The 16,422-nt window shown below is 43.3% G+C and overlaps 1 protein-coding gene and 1 pseudogene across 9 annotated transcripts in view; one reads left to right on the forward strand and one right to left on the reverse strand.

The window, feature by feature from the left end:
• Nucleotides 1–16,422, reverse strand: part of SETD4 (SET domain containing 4) — a 366,008-nt gene that overhangs the window by 252,617 nt on the left and 96,969 nt on the right. For all 9 annotated transcript variants that reach the window (XR_004349708.1, XR_004349714.1, XR_004349715.1 and 6 more), the window contains one exon: nt 2,914–3,017. The gene's annotated coding sequence lies outside the window, so the exon portion shown is untranslated. The remainder of the gene's footprint in view (nt 1–2,913; nt 3,018–16,422) is intronic.
• Nucleotides 5,079–5,488, forward strand: LOC116753219 (annotated as a pseudogene).

Raw genomic sequence — 16,422 nt, forward strand, 5'->3', positions numbered from 1 at the left:
CCTTCTGGCTGCTTCCCTCCTGCTGGGGCCAGTGTTTCAGCCCCATCCAAGCCTCTGCATGTGCGTTCTCCCCACCTGGACCACCTTCACCACACCTCATCGCCAGCAGAGAAACTTCTACTCATCCTCCAAGGGCCAGCACAAGCATTCCATCCTCCATGAAATGTGTTTCTTAGAAACACTCAGCTTTTAATAAGGAAAGACATTTGAGTCAGTACCTTCTTTGGACGAGACAGGAGAGTGGTCTTGACCTTGGAGAGAAAGTTACACTCAACCTCGGATAACCTGCATCTGTGATTTTTCTTTCATCCAGTTCCCATAACTAATGAAGAAGTGGACTCGGTACACCAGGATGAAAATCGCATTGATTTTTACTACTAAAGCCCTAGGAAAATAAACAAGTCATGGAACCAGTCAGAGGTGGCAAGATCTCACAGGAAAATGCTCATGGAAACAAAAAATACACTTTGATATTTTCTGCCCTTGCAGAATATTTTTTCCACAGAAGTGTGTCTTTCACTATCATCACTATCCCCAAGAACTTGGGGGAAATAAGATGATTGGATTGAGGGCCCACCCGAATCCAAGATGATTTCATCTTGAGACACTCAATTTAAGTACATCTGCAAAGACCCTTTTTCCAAATAAGGTCACATTCACTGGTTCCAGGGGAATGCACCTTTTGGGGGACCACCATCCAACCTACTACAGACAGCATGCCTCACTCTGACTGAAACCTTATCACTAACACGCCAGTTCTGAATCCTGGCTGACCACACTGCTTTCCAATTGTGGTTTCATTCCCAGGTAGCATGACCTCTCTGGAGTTCTTGAGACTTCAGCCTCTCTGCAGTTATATTTCTTGTGGAAAATCAATGGACTGGAATTCTGGTTATACACTTGAGTCTCATAATTGACTCGAGTGCATAATTTCACTTGAATGAAATAATTGTGTATCTGTGCTAGAGAGAGAAGAGCCCACCTCTTAATGTGTCAGCCCAATACTATTCCTGAGCCTGCAGACCTGGAGCCCAATTGAAGCCTGGGAAATTAAGGGAATTTTCCTAAGGTGAGCCACCTAGGGAGGTCCCTATAGAGACTGCCCACCGGCCATTCCACAGATGACCTTCCCTTATGCCTGGCCAAGTGAGGACATAGAAGCAGAGAGGACCAGAGCTCCTCGGGGAGCCAGTAGTCCATCCAGGTCTTTCCACCCAGTTTTGTGCTGACCAGTGGTTTGGCCCTTTGAGTCAGTCTTCTGGAAGATAAGGAGTGGGGCCAGTCAAGATGGCAGAAGAGGTAGTGAAGAACCTTGAAGACCATTCTGAGCCCTAATGAACCATCTCAGTGAGCAATGCCCACTGTCCAAACACAAGCAGCCAAGAAGCCATGTCTAAGAAGCACATACCTCCTGAAGTGGAATCTGACATGCAACCTCGCCTCCTGGAGCAGGTGATGCCATATGCCAGCTGAAATCATACTTTCAAAGCTCTCCCTTAGCTACCATCTAAAAAGTCAGTAGAAACAGATATACACAGAGCCTTTTTTTTAACTGAGGTATAGTTGATTTACAATGTTTCAGGTGGACAGCAAAGTGATTCAATTATATATATACATATACCTTTTCAGATTCTTTTCCATTACAGGTTATTACAAGATATTGAATATAGCTCTCTGTGCTATGCAATAGGTCCCTGTTGTTTATCTATTTTATCCATAGTAGTACACAGAGACTTCTTAACCTATTGTGTGCTGCTGGTTTTGTTATTGCTGTGGGTATTTCTGCACGATTTCCAACGGATCTGGCTTCTTGGAGAAGCTGGTAGTTTTCCAGCGATTAGAACTATTCTCCGTGAGAGGAAAAGGATGATAAACTAAGGTCTTAAATGTCACGGTGACACTATGTGTGTGTCCTCAGAAAAACATTTCTGCTGAGAGATAAAAATCTTCTGGATGCTTTTATCTCTGAGCTTCGGGCAACTGCAGAAATTCCCTCATGGAGCATGTGCTCATTACCAGACCACAGACACTGAAACAGGGAAGAAGGACCTGATGTGAAAGGACGGAGGGAAGGGCAGGTTTGTGGGACCTGAGAGACAGAGCCAGCAGCAAGGAGCTTAGTGGCTCTAACTGAAGCGATCCTGGATTATGCTTTCTGAAGTTCATTTAACTTAAATTTACCTTCTTCTTTATGTGTGAGGTACATGGGCCTTTACTGAGTGTCCTGCCTGGCTTCCCTCCATATTCTGTGCCAAAACTCAGCCTAAATGCTGTGTCTTCCCAGTCCCCCATCAATTTTGGCCAACCAAGTGGAAATGCAGAGGCGAGGAGTTCCAGCACGTTCCTGCCCAGTCTCCTCCCAGGACCTACCTGTGTCCCCAGACATGGATGGGAGGCTGTCAAAAGGGACAGTGGTTTCTGGAGGCAAGAAAATGGCTTACCAGTATGAAGGGGCCAGAGAGAGGGCTGTGCATGTTTTGAATTTCATTTCAGTCAGACCTAACCTTCCCCTCAGTCTCTGCCTAATAGAAAAGAAATAGTGAAGGACTCACAGACTTAGAGAACGAATTTATGGTTACCGGGCAGGGGGAAGGGTGAGGGGAAGGGATAGTTAGGGAGTTTGGGATTGACATGTACACACTGCTATATTTAAATGGATAACCAATAAGTCCCTACTGTATAACACAGGGAACTCTGCTCAGTATTATGTGACAACCTAAATGGGAAAAGAATTTGAAAAAGAATAGATACATGCATATGTATAACTGAATCACTCGGCTGTACACCTGAAATTATCACAGTGTTAATTATAACACTGTTAATCAATTATACTCCAATATAAAATTAAAAGTTTAAAAAAGAAAGAGTGAAACATTCTGGAAAAGATAAGCAGTGGAATCATTAAGTGCTTACTTTTAGGAGCAGTGTTCCAGAGACATATACCCTCACAGCTCTTCAGACAGGAAACAGCAGTCTAATTTCAGGAAATATCAATGATCTTCATGGCTTAGTATTTCCTGTAAAGGCGTAGAGAAAAGGGGGGAAATGACATCCTCAGCTTGCAAAAACTGCAGCTTCTAACACATGCCAATTCTTACTTATCTAAAGGCTTCAAAAGTCAACCCCAACGTGAATAAAGAAACACCCTTGGTCGAGGACTGTGTTTATACTGGTTATTTACAATATTCTATCACACTGACACTCCAAATACTAAGTTTCCTACAAGGTTTTTGGAATATGTCATGTAAACCAACGACTAGTTTACAGTAGATATTTTTGCTACATTGAAGAGTTTTTCACTCTCAGGTAACGATCAGACAAGAGCCTTAAGTGACAACTTTTTTAAAGCTGTCTGCCTTTTTAATGGAAGTTTGCTTTTTTGAAGGTGAAGTACGCTGTTCTTTATGACAGTTTTGTTGACACCAACAGAAATTCAAAGTAAAGCTCTGAAAGTCAATCAGGTAGGATTCCCTACATGTTCTTGGAATTCAGCTCGGCTTATGGGAAATCTGTCAATTATTTTCATATTCCATTTCCCAGGAAAACATAGTCCATGATCAACAGGAGCTCATTATCCCAGAGCAGCCAATCAAGGAAGCATACCCTGTCACCAGGTGAGATACGGCTACATCTGGGTCAACGTCAGGAAGAAATACATTATCATCGTGTAAACATGAGCAGTTTCAGGAAGACAGCCTTTGCATTCCTGCCTTGTGTTTCATCGAAACCAGGACACGGAACTCACGCTTCCAGACACAAGTCAACTCTGCTTTGACCCTTGCTTCCACCAAGTTCACCGACACTTCAGGAAAGCAGAGAGTTGCCTGGATGAAACCAAAGAATCTTCTGGCAACCTCCAAATCCTGCCCCTGACAGCAGCCTATACAAAGTGAGTCTGAGAAATGTAATACATCTTAGGAATGCACCTGAAAAGCAGCAATATTATATCCACCAGGGGAAAAGTCTTCCTGGGGATTAGTGTGGGCTCTGAAACTTGATTCTTCCCAAGCTTTCATAATTGTTATCCCAATTAATGGAACTGCAGACACCATTCTTCTATTCCCAGGTACAATCATGTCACGTTCTTCTGAAGCTCACAAAGCCATTTCCTTCAACATTGCCCTCCGGGAGGGAGACTTGAGGTTAATGACCCTCCACAGAAGACTATCATTTACGTACTGTACAAGTGCATCTTCTTTGCATTTCAGCCATGCCCTGACCTTGGAGAGGACGATGGAAAGGGGGATGCCTGACTGCCTTCCCATTTATAAACCGATTATTTTCCTATTGGCACCTTCATTCTGCAATCACTGACATAAAATCTTTTACCAAATAAAATGTAAGAAATGAGAAATCGATTGGATTTCTAAAGTTTGCTTTGAACTCAGCCATTAATAACAGGTTCTTTTAAGAAGAGAAGTCTATAGAAGTGACTCCACACCAGAACCCAGCTGTGCTACTTTCCGAGGAGATGTGGCCGCATCCAATCGAAGCGTAGAAACTCTTAGTCATTTTTAACTGAATTGACAGAGAAGTACTATTTTTCTACCAAAAAAAAAAAAAAGGAAGGAAAGAATGCTTTCATGTAGATCTACACAAGCTAAGCTTACACCAAAAGCTCATGCAAAGGTCAATGAATAACAAAGTTTTCTACTCCCACCACAGACTCCTTGCTATGACATGGCCCTCCCAGACAATCTTCTCCAGAGGGCAGCTCAGCTGCTTCCTTTCTCTTCTGCAGGTCTTCATCCAAATGCCACCTTCAAGGCAAGGCCGTCCCTAATCACCTGTTGACAATTGTAAAGCCTCTGCCCTACCGTGCCCACCTGCTTTCTCCACTCAACTTTCCTTTATAGCGCTTCTATAGCTGAGATTCTCTACAGTGTGTCTAGTCCTTTATTCTGCCTATTGCATGTCTCCCCTCATGAGAAGGGATGCTCTCTGAGGACCAGGAGATAACAACAACCCCTGAACAGAAATCATCACAGAGCAGACACTCCGTAAATATGATATAAGATGTTTAAAATGGAAAGTCAAAATAAAATCGCCCAGCTTTTTGTCGCTCTCCGGCATTCAAGATGTCAAAGCGAGGACACGGTGGATCCTCTGGTGTGAAATTCCGGATTTCCTTGGGTCTTCTGGTTGGAGCCATGATCAGTTGTGCTGACAACACAGGAGCCAAAAGTGTGCATATCATCTCTGTGAAGAGGATCAAGGGACAACTGAATAGACTTCCTGCTGCTGGTGTGGGTGACGTGGTGATGGCCGCAGTCAAGAAAGGCAAACCAGAGCTCAGAAAGAAGTGATAATTAGACAACGAAAGTCCTACCGGAGAAAAGATGGTATGTTTCTTTATTTTGAAGATAATGCAGGAGTCATAGAAAACAGTAAGGCGAGATGATAGGTTACGCCTTTCACAGGACCAGCTCCAGGAGAATGTGCAGACCTGTGGCCCAGGATTGCGTCCGATGCTTGCAGCATTGCATGATTCTTTGGTGTGTTTGTAAAAAAACAAAAATTACTTGCTCCCCCTCCAAAATAAAAATAAAATAAAATCACCTGCCACGAACAAGTAACCACCTTCTCTCCACTAAGGTAGACAGTGTGGTGAAGCCATTGCCCAGAGAGCCGAGGACGAAATAGGAGGAGAAACACTGCTCATGCCCTGGCACATTGGATACTCAGCCTTGTGCCTTCCATTTCACCTTGGAGCCCTGATCCCTGTGCACACCTCCACCTGAGAGACTAGAGGGAAGAGCGGAGACGTTCCCTCTGGTTGCCAGCTTGCTTGTCAACTCACTGGTGAGTTGTATCCAGGACCGACTTCACGGGAATGCAGCCTGCATCATCCCACAAGTCTCCGCATTTGGAAGGGACCCTATGTTTGGTTTAATGCTCTGCTGTCCATACCTTGAAATTCTTAATAATTTTACCTTGCAATTTGTCTTTTATAAGTGAAATTCAGTGGGACAATGGAAGATGTGTATGGGCAGAGGACAGTTATGAAATAAAGGAAAAACCTTCATATTTTAGTATCTTTAACGGCACTTTTCCCTACCTTTCAACAAGCAGCCCCATTTTCACTTTGCACTGGGCCCCAAAATTACGTAGTTGGTCCTGGTTGTATCCATGTTATTTCTGGAGAGCAACAAAAACTTTCTAAGGTAGAGGAAATCCATTCTGTCCTATATGGTCTGTTCTCCCAGCTCGAAAGCAACATGGTCATCTTTTTGGCTGGCAAGGACCCCCATCACCAAGCTTAGATTCAATTAAAGTAGAAATTAAGGATAGCATTTGAGGCAATGAGTTGATTTTGGAAAGAAAGAAAAAAATAAAGAAAATTCTGTTATAAAAATAATTACTGAAAATGTTAACAACAGTAGCTTGGAAACTGTTGTCAGAGAACTTTTCAAAAAGTTTTTTTGTTTTGTTTTGTTTTTTGCGGTACTCGGGCCTCTCACTTCTGTGGCCTCTCCCGTTGCGGAGCACAGGCTCCAGACGCGCAGGCTCAGCGGCCATGGCTCACGGGCCCAGCCGCTCCGCGGCATGTGGGATCTTCCCAGACAGGGGCACGAACCCTTGTCAGGCAGACCCTCAACCACTGCACCACCAGGGAAGCCCTCAAAAAGTTATTTATTGAAATCATATGACTATGTCTACTATAACTACACCATGCACGAAAAGAAAATGGTTTAATCCACCTCTTCCTGGGGAAGAGTAGAGATTAGTGACATTACCCAAGGCGTCTCAAATACTGGAGAGAATTTGGCCATTCGACAATGACACGCATTAATAAAAGGCAATGCTCATCTTTATTTTCACAACTTCCTAATTTTGAGAAAACTCTATGAACTCACAGGTTAAATTAAAATAAGAAAAAATTTAAACGAGCTGCTAAAAAATAAAAGTTAGATGGGTCATTCATAAATTAAATGCTCATGACACCCAAATTTGGTAACTTGCAAGAAATAAAATAGTTTAACCTCATATTCCCAAATGACTAATATTTTTCTAATAGCCAGCCCTTCCCTATGTCTCTATTTCCAGGATGCTGTCAAAGAAGATGCAATACCTGAGCTGTAAAATCAAACACCTGTAGGGGCCGGACACATAACACAAATGTGTGACTCAGATTAGATACAAGATAACAGAGGAGATGGGACAGTAAGAACTGCATGTGTCCCTTATAAGGAGGTGTTTCATTTCGTTTTGTTTTGTTTTGAAGGGGGCCTGTGTTAGTCTGGGTCTTCTGAAAAGCAAAAACCAAGAGAGGATTAAACGTACGAGTAATTTATTAAGAGAAATACCTATGAAAGAACATGGGGAAGGAGCCAGTCTCCAAGAGGTGATGGACCGTGATGCAGGTCTGACGTGAGGGAAGGAGAGAGGGAAGGAAGGGAATTTGCATGGATGCCTCCTGGGCTGTCTGGAGCTCTACAGAAAGTTCGCCAAGGCCACTGGGGGAGGCCTAAAGCCACAGTCAGAGGCGTCTTATCTCTCCCAGAAATGGACCTGCCTCAGTTTCCTGCCTCACTCAGCCTTGGAAGGCATGGCCTCAGTACCAACCAGTGATGGATTTCAAAGCTCAGAAGCTGGGACTTCTGAGAACCACTGGAGATATGAGGTCATTCTCATGGCCCTCAGGGTGCCCACAAAATACACCTGCAGACCAGCAGTTTGAGGCTCTTCCTGGGCCCAGATTACAGTTACTTTCTTCATTCTCTCGATATCTCTCCCTTGATGAACCACTGTTGTCTTTCTGTGTCTATACATCTCTTCAGACACAAGGAGAGTTTAGTCATCCAGTTTAGAGACATTGAAAGGATTCATCAGTTGAAACACAGGACTTGCGCCGCTAGGAGCAACATTTTCAGAACCAGCTGTCCTTAAAGCTCTGTTGGAAGTCAGTCACTGAAGTTGCCTTCAGGCCAGAAAAGTTGGATCAGGTATCAGATTGTTCCATGTCCCCACAGAGGTCACGGTGCCCTTTGCTGAATGTGGTTCCAGAGCCAGAAAAGTTATGTAGGAACAACCAGCATTTTTTTAACCAATTAACTTTATACCAGTGTTTGAAACATAAAGGAATCTCTCACCCTCTTCTTTTTATACAGAAAAGTGTTCCCCTTGGGAAAGTTCCAATGATCCCACAGTTCCTCCCATGGATACAGAAATAGCATCAGTGTTACATTTAAGAAGTTGAGAAGACAAAACCCTGAGTACTACCAGACCCAGGGCCTGCAAAAATATTAGCAGCAGTGTTGCCACACAGCAGGGCTGAAAGTATCATGGCTGTATCCCAAGGAGGCCTCAAGTTAGCAAAATTATTCTGCTGAAGGACTGAAAGAAAATAAAGAAGAAAGCTCCCTGTAAATACAGAACCAGTGAAGAGAACAAAAACAAAAGGGCATCCTTTTAAAAACACAAATGAAATATGAAACACGAAGGAAGATTAACAGCTAAGCCCTCACAGGGGGGAACCAGAAAAAAAGGAAACTTTGTTGTTGACATGTCCAAAATGCCACCTGAGAAAGCTGAGTGCAAGGGGCCTATCAGGGGGAAACGATGGTCTTCTTCAAGATCTTTTCTCTAAAGGATCCAATGCCCCTAAAATAACATGGCATGCATTTTGGGGAAGAGATGAGTAGAGAAATACTTTGTCAAGAACTAACATGGGGTGATTGCCAGGGAGCAAGCAGACAACTGAATAAAAAGGGGAATGACAGTTATATGAAGGTATAGATTAAAGAAAAATCATCTAAGTGTAAACTTAATACATGCACATTTTATTGATATAAGTTATGCTTCAATGAAATTGAAAAATCTTAACAGAAAAAAAAAAACTAACATGGGGTATAGAAGAATAAAAATGTGAGACTTGGGTGTGAGCCACATTTTACTGATACTGTTAACCAAGTGTGTGGTTACACTGTGTATTCTAAAAATGGAATTGTGACATGATCTGTGTGTTGCCTTCCCAGGTGATGTGTCTTCTACTAGGACATTCAAACATCCTCAAATCCATCCTGACCCCCAACAAACAGCCTGCCCTCATGTTTTCTTTCAGGAAATGGCAGCCCTGTCTATTCTGGAAACCTATCCATGTTGGAAGACTTCTCTTCTCCAGCCTTATACAACCCATCACCAAGACCTCTCAGTTTCACTTTCTCTCGACTCCATCTGCTTCTTGTAACCGTAACCTCCACCCTGGTCTAAATGAAGGTCACTTTTTTCCAACTCTCCAGAGACAGCCATCCAACTGGTCCCCTTGATCCGACTCTTTCTCCACACCCCGCGTCCTTCTCCAAAGAACAGCCAGTGACCTTCCCAAGACATAAATGGCTCATATTGTTCCACTGTAGTCTCAACCTCTCCGGTGGCCTCCAGTTCTGCTTTACTTACAAAGACCCTCATCCTCAACATGCCCGACAAGGTCTTCATGTGTGTAGCCCCCCTTGCTAATACATCCACCCCATCTGCTCAGTCCCTACACAGCATCAACGCCGCCTTCTTCCGGTTCTTCAAATACTGTGCTCTTTGTTGCCTCAGAGCCTTTGCAAACACTGCTCCCTCTGCCCCCATCTCCTCACCTCTTCCCTCCTGCATTTCATGGAGTTCAGAAGGATTTTCCTCAAGAAAGCCTTCCCTGCCACATCCTTAACTATCCCGTCTCAGAATAACTGAGGTCCTTTTCACACTTTTTGTAGCATGATTGCCATTTTAGTGTATTTATGGGATGATTTGACTAATCTCTGTCTTTATATCTAGAGTGAGGCCAGGAACCATGTCTGTTTTCTTAATTATTTCCCTTGTGGCTAGTCCAGCACCTGGCACAGAGGTGAATAATTGTGTTGGATGGATGGATGGATAAGTACAAAAATATTATAAATGCATAAACCAAATACATCTTTCCAGGGGCGGAAATAAATTTCCAATGTAGATAAACGCTAATGGGTAAATATACCACATTTTCAATGTTTTAATTGTTTTGAATAGGTAATACATTTACATGCTTCAAATCTAAAAGATATCCATTGAGAAGATTTGTTCCTACCTTGTATCCTTCTATTCCATTCTTCACTACCCCTATAAAGCACCCTACTAGCATCTTATATCCTTGTATCTTCACGCACATACAAGCAAATACATGTTCTTAGTTTCACTTTTGCTTACACAAAAGAGAGCATACCATACACACCGTCAGTTTACCGAGAGCTTCTTACTCTTCTGTACAGGTGTGTGGTAGTCTGTTTATTTAACCCTTCCCCTCCTCCCTTTCTTTTTTTTTTGCTCTTTCAAACAAGACTGCCATGAATAACAATGTGCACGTGTCATTTTGTATGTGTCCAGGTCTGACTGTAAAGTCAACTCCTGCAAAGTAGGACAGCTGGGTCAAAGTGTAAATACACTGGTAATTTTGCTAGATTTCCATCTATATGCATTTTAAAGTCTCATTTTAGAAGTCTATAACTTCGAGAAAAGGTAAGTTAGGAGATAGTGGGGTAAGCCTTAGAGCCAGAAACGTCTGGGTTTGAATCTTCACTCTATCATTTATCAACTATGTTAGCATGGGTTAGATCACCTCTCTGAGCCTCAGTTTTGTGGCTTCAAACAACTCCCAAACCTCCATCTGCAGCTGAGACTCTCCTCACTTGTCCAGTTGCCAACTGGACACCTCCTCCTGTATGCCCCACATCCTTAAGTTGCCGATATTTAAAACAAAACTCACGATCTGTCACTTAAACTGGATTCTATTCCTGCGTTATCCAGTCATCCAAAGACACAGAGACCTGAGGGGTTTCTTCTGCTCTTTCTCATTCTACCCATAGTTCCAATCCAGTCATCAAATCCTGGTCATTCTTCTTCCCAAATCTTTCTGGAATCTGTTTCTTCCTTTATTCTCTTTCCATCTGTCCCATCTTAACTGTTCATAGCTTCCCAACTGGACGATTACAAAAGGGACCAGGCTAGTTTTTCTGACTCTGGTCTCAGGGCCTTTTAGGACAATCTCGCTAACCAGTTGTAAAGGGATCATTCTAGAACACTAACCAGGTCTTGTTTCTCCCTGGATGAAAGCCACTTGTTGTCCTCCACCTTCTGGGGGCAGGTGTCTAAATAAACAGCATGTAAACTGTATGAACCACAGCCTTCCCTCAGCTTCACCTCCAGCCCCTCGCCTCCAGCCCCTCCAGCCTCTCACCCAAACAGATTTCTCTTTGCACAAGGAACTCTTCCTGTATGTTTTTCATTCATTTATTCATTCAGCAAATATTTCTGAGTGGCTAAGATGTGACATTTATCCTTTAATTTAAAAAAAAAAAAAAAATATATATATATATATATATATGTCTGGCATGCCTCAGACTACTGGACCCCCAGAAGCTTCATTGGTGCAACAGATCCCTGAATTTTCATAGGGTAAATCTCCCAGCTCTGCTACACAGGTGTCTTACTAAGGCAGTATTTCTCAACATGGCACTATTAAAATTCGGGGACAGACAATTCTTTGGTGAAGGGTGAGGGTTGTCTCAAGCACTGTAGAATGTACATCCCTGGACTCTACCCGCTAAATACTAGTTACTCACAACCCCTCATTTTTAACAACCCAAAATGTCTCCAGACATTCTCAGGTGTACCCTGGGAGTTAAAATCCCTTGATTGAGAACCCCTGTATTAGGGCATCTATGATACTTGCAGCACCCTGATCAGTAAGTCCAAGTACCATGATGTCATTAATAGGTGGGCAAAGTGATGTTCGGTAGAATGTCAGGATGAGCAAGGTCCCAGCAGACATGTAGACAGCGAATGTATACTGCTGCCCTTGCCGTGTGAAGGCCAACCACTCTAGATTCTCCCCGTTGACGGGGATTGAGAAAAAAGTATGTGCTAGATCAGTAGTCCCATAACCAAGTTTGAGAATGTGTGTTGATCTTCAACATTCAACACATCTGGTACAGAAGCTTCAAAAGGGATTATCACCTGAATAAGTTTAGGATGGACTAATAACACCTGCCATGATTCATCTGGTCATTACAGGGATGCAACGGGTAAACTGAATGGAGATATTATAGGAACCACCACTTTGCATCCCTTATGTCTTTGATGGTGAATATCTGTAATTCTTCCCTAGGATGCAATATTATTTCTGATTACCTATCTTGGGTAATGGGGGAAGAACAGTTTCAGATTACTTTTATTTGGTCCTTCCTACCATAATGTCCCACACTCCACAAGTCAGAAAACCTACTGGGAGTTCTGCCAACCATTAAATATATCTATCCTACTTGGGAATCTGAGAAATAACCCCAGGGTAGTTTTGTGGACCCAAAGAGCCATTATAAAGTGGACTTTGGGGAAGACTTAATTTGTCACCTGGCCTCCTAAAGCTGCTAATCTAACTATGGGACCAGTATGTGGCATTTCAGATACCCTGGTACACTGTCAGCTTACACCTTATATACAGTAGTTCTCAAAAGGCCTGGCTAGTCCCCATTCCGTAGTACTAGTTACTTGGGGAAATATCTACAGATCCCTTGAAGGGGAGGATTAGAGGAATAAATTTTCACGTATACTAGTGAGAAATAGTAATGTTCTTCTCCAAGAGGACCTCAGCCTCCCTTAGAGTCTACAGATTCTAGATATGTAAGCTGACTTACATTTGAAAACCAAGCAAGAAGCCATAATTTTCCACTGCAGTGACTGATGATAACATTCTGCTCTCCAGGTTTCATTTTTGTTATTATTATACAATTATAACAACACCCTAGTCAGCTGTCCATCCGTCTCCTGTCTAGAAACACCACAATCTGTTAGTCATTGCCACAAATCTCTAAAGGTTAAAGGCACCCTAACTGCTACTCTGTGGTGCTTCCGGTTATAATAAGCATGGCTACCTTTGCCTCTGGTGGTTAAGAGCTGCCACCTAGTCTTTTAATTGTGGAATCTCATTACCCCCATTGACATTAAGGAGTCTATGGCAATGTTTACCACCATTAAGCTCAGCCTACAGAAGACAGACACCAACCTCCCAGAGATATCAGTGAGCCCTTAATTTGTGACTTTGTATTGCCTTCAGAGGAAGTGTCCTCCAGTCTCTTTCAAGAAACAGAGTGGGCTTCCCTGGTGGTGCAGTGGTTGAGAGTCCGCCTGTCGATGCAGGGGACATGGGTTCGTGCCCCAGTCCGGGAAGATCCCCCATGCCGCGGAGCGGCTGGGCCCATGAGCCATGGCCGCTGAGCCTGCGCGTCCGGAGCCTGTGCTCCGCAATGGGGGAGGCCACAACAGTGAGACGCCCGCGTACCAAAAAAAAAAAAAAAAAAAAAAAAAAGAAACAGTTAAGTGGAGGGTTCTTAGGTTTTACATAGTAAATCCATTCTAATAGTCCCAACTCTTTGAGCCTTACCCTTTCTTCACACTCCTGCACCTCCACTTTATTTAGGTAGGCCATCATCCTGCCTAAGTGTCAAGGAGCCACCCCTACAGACCAGCTCCATGTGGACCATGGTCACCTGGTCACCAGACCAGGTGACCATGACAATCTAACTCTCTCAAGACCCACTCCTTCCCATCTTTGCTGGTGCACATTCGACAGTCCCTGTATGTCCTTTGACACATAGATTGTTTTCCTTGGAGCGGAGAGCTGTGATCAGACCTGATTCTGGCTATTACCCAGGACACAACAAGGGATGATAGGGACCGACAGTGAGAAAAACAATGGTCAGATGTGAAGCATCTCCTCTGGGAGGTCATGGTGTGATCCCCTGGGAAGGGGAGGCTGATCTCTTCAAGTCACTGGGACAGCTTCTGCCAGCCGGGAAGCTTCAGGCCATTTGGGATCCAATATTCTCAGTCTCAACCAGGCAAATGTCACCATCCAAGGGTCCCACTTCTTTCTTCATCAGGGAATTTCCTTTGACACAGAGGAGCCACTAAGGCTGTACATTTATTCTTTACGTTTCTAACATCTTATCATCAGATCCTGCTTTAAGAGTCTTCTGCCTTGCAGCTTGAGGAGATGAGAACCCCCTTTACAGCTACCACAGGAATACCCTGGCTTTCAAAGAGAGGCTCAAGATAGCACCTATCATTTTTTTGCAAGGCTTCCAGAGCCTTCAAAAGTGATTACCGCACATCACCGTCCTAATATTTACTGCCTCAAAACATATTGAGTGCCGAAGTGAAATGATATCCGCACACTTTACCTCCACCTCACCCTCGTCCTCTTTAACTTCGGATAAAGGCTTTAGAAATCGTGACGCTACCATGTGTGGAGGGTTGTCACCACGCACTCCCCACTGCCAAAGTGCACCAGAGGGTCTGCTTTCTAGAGCCAACCTAGGTTCCCACTCTGTTGGCCCAGGTTCTCTAGACAACAGACCCTGGGGCATGTGTTTATTTGTTAATACTTCATTCAAAGGTGTGATCCTAGAGAACGGGGTGGGGGAGGGGTAGAGCAGCGAGGCAGGGGAGAGGGAGCCCAAGTGCACGAGGGCAGGGTACTGAGTTGGCCAAAGCTTTGTGACAGCCTGGCTGACTGTGCAGCCTCACGTGATGTCTTCAGGAAGGTTGTAGGAACTGTTGCATCTCAGAACAGTTTCTGAAGAGAAAGGAAAAAGAACTCATTGACCAGCTCCTTCCTATCTGCCGCCTCCCACTGGGTGAAGTTGGCCCCAGGAGGTTTTCATCTCTCCACATTTCCAAGATGTCCCAGCCTCCTCCGGGGCGGTGGCCTCTTCTTTTCTTGCTGGTCAGGCTGCATGGAGAGTGGCAGCTGCAGTAATCTGACGTCATGACCACAGGAACAGAGCAAGTCATTGCTGGCGCAGCTCCAGCCAGTAGGCAAGAGGGAGGTGCAGATCTGGGCGGGTACAGAAGCTGAGTCTGGCACAAGCCCTGAACACTACACTTGCATTTGGATTAAATAACGTCAATGAGCTGGATCTAAAGGAGGTCATTTCAGCACAGACACAAGATAAAATAACATGCGAAATCTTTTCTTATCCTTTTCAAATTCATGTCCTTAGATTTTTTTATTTTTTTAAGAAAGAAAGCTGTATAGCAGCTAAGATGTTGACATTTCCTTAATACATTCATTGAACTTGAGAAACTAACCACAGATTTTCAGGGAATTCTACCTGTTTAACCAAGAAAGTTAATGTAGGAAGCCAGAAAAGTTTGAGATTATAAATTCTATGCCACTGGGCACAGTCTAACAGCTCACTACTGCTATTCTGTCAGATGGATTTTTTTCTCTAACTAGTCAAATTGCATAAATTCTCCACTTCTATTTGTACTTTGTAGCCAAAGCTCCTTCAGCTTCTTACAGCCTCACCAACTCTCCAGCTGAAGGATGTCTCTGACTGCAGGGCAACTCTACCTGTGTGCTGCGGGGGAAGAGTTGACTTGTCCGAAACTACAATTTGGTAAAATACAAGACAAAGGGCTAGAGAGAAAGGAAAGGATTTTTTTTAAAGTCTCCCATTTGTACTAACCGTGAGCCAAACTGAATTCGAGGGACTTGTGTATTTTAATTGTAAAATGTACTATATCTGACTTCATTACAGATTCTGCTCTTAAAGTGACATCGTATTTTATCTGGACTGGGAAAATTGTTCTTTAAAGATACTGCAGTGATGAGGAATATGGGGTTAACAAACTACTATACATAAAATAGATAAGCAACAAGGATTTACTGTATAGCACAGGGAACTATACCCAATATCTTGTAATAACCTATAATGGAATATAATCTGAAAAAAAAAAGAATCACTATGCAGTACTCCTGACCCTAACACAATATTGTAAATCAATTATACTTCAATTTAAAAAAAAAAGATACTGCAGCAAATTTTTTATTGCTAAGTGTCATTTTGTGATATGAAGAATCACGACTTATTTTATCTGTTTTTTATGTTCAAATCTATCCAAAAATCTTTCAGGACAATATCCCGGTATTTCACGTCGAACTTAGGGCACAGTATCCAAAACATGCTTCACTTTTGTATTCAATGAATAATACAATGCGATACAAAGCAATACAGACCGAAATCAGGAGCTAAAACAAAAATGCATTCGATGGCATGAGGGCAAATTTGCCGTGGCTGCAACGTCTCCTGTTACAGCCTACCCAACATGCTGTCACCATATCATTCTGGTTTTGCGTTCAGTAAACCAGCAGTCTCGTGGCATTTGGATGTCGAGACAGGGCAAAGTTCAGAGCATAATCTTTCATTTTAATCTTCCATCCTCATGAGATGTGACGCATGTGCAGCTATCTTTGGACTACTCGACTTCCAAACGTCCACTCCCTCCCTGCACGGACACAGGCCCACAAAGGAACGAAAGTGATAGCTCTGAAGTAGAGACAGCCCACACAAAGTTAACCAGCAATTGGAATATGGAGTGGTTTGGGGGCTTTTTCCCCAA

Source organism: Phocoena sinus, chromosome 4, assembly GCF_008692025.1.
Source record: "Phocoena sinus isolate mPhoSin1 chromosome 4, mPhoSin1.pri, whole genome shotgun sequence".
NCBI lineage: Eukaryota > Metazoa > Chordata > Mammalia > Artiodactyla > Phocoenidae > Phocoena > Phocoena sinus.